Raw genomic sequence first — 4,529 nt, 5'->3', positions numbered from 1 at the left:
CCCCTTCCTTGCGCACGTCCGAGGACCGTCTTTCGGGCTGTCACATGGGGTGGGAATGAATTAATTTCAAGTGTGAGTTTCGACTACCACACTCTGTAATGAGGCAAGGCAAAAGTCTGAGAGTGAGAGTTAGAATAGGAGTAGAGTAGGACCGATAAAAAAAAAAAAAAAAAGAATAAGCCCCAAAATAATGTCACATACATACCAAACTAATAGTCAATAAATCTAACGAAAAAAAGAAAAAGGGATCACAAATAAATTAAAGATCGGATTAAGCATATAATCATACATGAGTAGGGAGAAAAGACCTAGCCAAAACAAAAGGAAAAGAATACGGAAGAAAGACTAAATGTAAGAGGATGTTGGCATAGTCCAATAATTCCTTAAAGAAAGAATTGGTAAAAGGTTACTATATTACATGCCTTCATCGGCAAATCTAGCAACGCGAATATCAGCATAGAGTACTAGTTTTTCATCTAGTTTGACTCCAATGAGCCTTAAAAATTCAGAGAAGTTCAACATTTCTTGTATCAGCTTCATCGTGAAATAAAACCAATGACCTGTTTCTCAGCCAGCAATAAGCAACACCATTGAGGCGGGTCCATTTTTCGGCTCTGTCAGAAAACTCTCGGTGCGACCTATCTCCCGGTGATCCCAACCGATGGTCCAACAACGGGAGAAAATGATTCTCGACGCTTTTAAAGCTCATTGCGCATATCTTTCCTTTAGTAGAAGGTTATTACAGGAAAAGGCACGACGCTCAAAATCAAAAAGCCTTCCCTTGAAATTTTTTCCTTCAAATAACCAATGACCACATCATTTAAACTAGCATTATCCACAGTTACTATGGACATTTTTTTTTCTATTCATCAGTCACAAATGCATTTCTCCACCATTTTCGTAGTCTCCATACCCTTGTGATTATGCATCACCATAAAATTGATGATTTTTTTTTTTAATGTAACTACTGGTTTCCATCAATTAAATGTGCAGTGAGATATATATAATTCAAGTTTTGAATGAAACTCCACATATCTGTCATGAGTTCAATCCCAGATTTAAGCTTACCAAAGTAAGCTTTCAAACAAATTATTTCACTAAAATATAACTCCATGTAATCTCTAGCCACTATAAAATCATGAAAGATATTGAAAAAGATGTTGTAATTCAGTAACAAAATCGCGAAACCTAACACATTGAACCGTGGAAAATGGTTGTTCATCAATAATAATCATCTAAGAGCATGTGCCTACAATGTTCTTGATAAAACTTCCACGTCGTTAAGACGCTATCACCACTAATAATATTTTCCCCTACCTCGCCAGCCATATCTTTGTTACGTGGTGCAAACAACATTTGTTTTTTTATCTGTATGATGATACTTTTTACACTTTCTCAAGTGCTTCCAAACGTTCCATGATCAACATTATACACATACTCAATCCAACAATGAATGCACTTCATCCTAATTTTTTTCTATATTTTCTCATCTATGATTCTAGAAAAATTATCCCAAACCTCTGATTAATTAGCTCGTTTTTTACTCAAAGAAGGATGAGAGTTAGGTACTCTCACCTTGTTTGTCACACCCACAATCGCAGACTCTACTTCATTAGCTCCATGGAATGGTAATTCCATGAGAAAATTCATTTCAATATGTCCATCCACTTCCGTTAATATATTTTTGTCTTGATCCATCAACTGAAAACAAATTATACAACAATGTCAAGATTTTACTAAAATGAATTATACACGAAACAAATGGTCGCACTTAAAGAATATAAAATTCCTTCTAATAAATCAATCTAGATTTGCTATTGATTTCACAATGCCATAAAGAAAATCTCACAGGTTTCAAGGTCAATTCCGAGGTCTAAGAGTTTTTTTTTTCTTTTTTTTTCTTTTTTTAGTTAAGCAAAATGAAAATAAATGCAAAACAATCTAAAAGCACATGAAACAGATTTTCTCATTTACAAGTGAGGACAAGGAGCACTTTACACATCATTAATTACTTCTTCATTGGTTCACTCAATTCTATATACATGAAAAGAAAAAGGAACTTTAAGGTGGAGCCTTAACGTCACAAGCATACCAAAGAATTTGTAGATGATTCTAACTTAAAAAGGAAAAATTACTACAGCTGAATAAGCCAACCATTGGGGTTTACCCCAGTGGCCACCCTTCTAACATGGAAATGAGAGGTGGAGGGTTCAAATCCCCACCTTCTCAGGGAGGTTGGGGTGGAGACAAATTAGTTTCAGGTGTGGATTTCGACTCCCACACCCTGCAATGAGACAAGGCAAAAGTCTGAGAGTGAGAGTTAGAATATGAGTAGAGTAGGACCGATAAAAAAAAAACTAAAGAATCAGTCCCAAAATAATGTCACGAACATACCAAATTAATAGTCAATAAATCTAATGAAAAAAAGAAAAAGGGATCACAGATGAACTATAGATCGGATTAAGCATATAATCAGAAATGAGTAGGGAGAAAAGACCTAGCCAAAACAAAAGGAAAAGAATATGGAAGAAAAGACTAAATGTAAGAGGATGTTGACATAGTCCAATAATTCCTTAAAGAAAGAATTGGTAAAAGGTTACTTGTATTACATGCCTTCATTGGCAAATCTAGCAATGCGAATATCAGCATAGAGTACTAGTTTTTCATCTAGTTTGACTCCAATGAGTCTTAAAAATTCAGAGAAGTTCAACATTTCTTATATCAACTTCGTCATGAAATAAAACCAATGACCTGTTTCTCAGCCAGCAATAAGCAACACCATTGAGGCGGGTCCATTTTTCGGCTTCGTCAGCAAACTCTTGGTGCGACCTATCTCCCGGTGATCCCGACCAACGGTCCGACGACGGAAGAAAATGATTCTCAACGCTTTTAAAGCTCGTTGCGCATATCTTTCCTTTAGTAGAAGGGTTTCCCCTCGTCTAATATTTTTAGCCATTTCAAAACATTTTAAAAAATTGCTAATTTTCCATGTTCAAGTACCAAAAATTTTAAAAATGATTTTTTTTAAAACAATTTGTCTATAGACAAACGGACTCTTTACATTTTATTTATTTATTTATTGAAACTACTAATGTTACAATGAAGAAACCATGAACAACTCGCCTCAATTGCGAATCAAACCGGTTTTTTTTTTCGGCCAACTTCTTACCCAATGAAGAATGTATCTTCATTCTATTAAATCTCCTCCTTAATGTTCGATATGTTGTATGAGAATTTAATAATTATAAGACTGGACTCAACTCTAACCACAAACATCATATCGTTTCAGTTCAATTCAGCTCCTACTAAAAGATCCTAGAAACACGCAACATAGTGAACAAAACCAGCTGCAACTCAAGCATTGCCTAGATCTTCCTTCAAGACACATAGCTAATCCTAGCATCATAGCTTGTTAAAAATATTAGTTAAAAAGTTGCATTTCCTCTATACCCTTTTGCCGATACTATAATCTAAGGATATCTTGAAATGTTTCCCTTCCGAAAGGATAACAAGCAAAACTTGAACAAGGGATCTGTAAACTCAGAGAAAAGGAAACAATCACTAGCGGCACAAGCAAATAACTAATCAACGCATTCGAGACTTATTACCGGTTCATCTATCCACAAGGTTCTATCCTCTAAAATGACAATGATAATTCATCTGTCTTTTAGGTAAGCAGTAGTAGTAATTGCTCCCTTCCAAGCTCTGCAGCTCAAAATCATGGATAGGAAGTGACATAGAAAGAAATTTACAGAAGATCACACTAAAGCCCCAATGACACTTTATGAATTGCTTCCCAAACGAATTAAAATATGAACACGACACTGTCATGAACCCTCGACTTCCGGTTCTGAGCCACACATTCAAATATCCACATTAGATTCCTTATCTCCTGCTCCCTTAACCTCATATATGCGGAGAACACGCCATAATGGAATTGCAGTAAAAGGAAAATACAAGAGGAAAAACAAGCAAATGCAACATAGGCAAAATGCCAAACAACATAATCCCTTTAACTACAATTAGATGTCAATCAACAATGCAGAATTGCGAACCTGTCAGCAGCAAATTTCAAGGCCCCGCCCCCTCCCCCCACACCAAATTCTACACTCCACCGTGCTCACTTAGTACGCTAAGATAATTCTTAAAGGGAAAAAAAAAAAAAAAAAACAACTGCAACAGTCGACATCACCAACAAATCTGAAAAAAGAGCCCATCAAAGGAGCGCATTCGCACAAAAGAGCCAAACGAATTCCAGATAAAAAAAAGATTGAAGATTCCTAACCTCGACAAAATTGGTGAACTTGGGATCTTTGTTGACCACCAACCGATGTACCTAGAAATCCATCAAACCATGCACACAAGAGAAGACAAAAATTAGAGCCAAGCAAAATGCCAACTCAGCCTCGAGAAATGGGGAACAGATAGAAAATCGAGTGAACAGTGGGCTACCTCGTACTCGACCTTGTGCTTCTTAGAGTCCTCTAGGGGGAGTAGTACTTGGTGAAGCGGGTCTCACTCCGTTGGTT

This window comes from Eucalyptus grandis, chromosome 1 (genome assembly GCF_016545825.1).
Source record: "Eucalyptus grandis isolate ANBG69807.140 chromosome 1, ASM1654582v1, whole genome shotgun sequence".
In the NCBI taxonomy this organism is placed as follows: domain Eukaryota; kingdom Viridiplantae; phylum Streptophyta; class Magnoliopsida; order Myrtales; family Myrtaceae; genus Eucalyptus; species Eucalyptus grandis.
Note: the sequence above shows the minus strand (reverse complement) of the source record.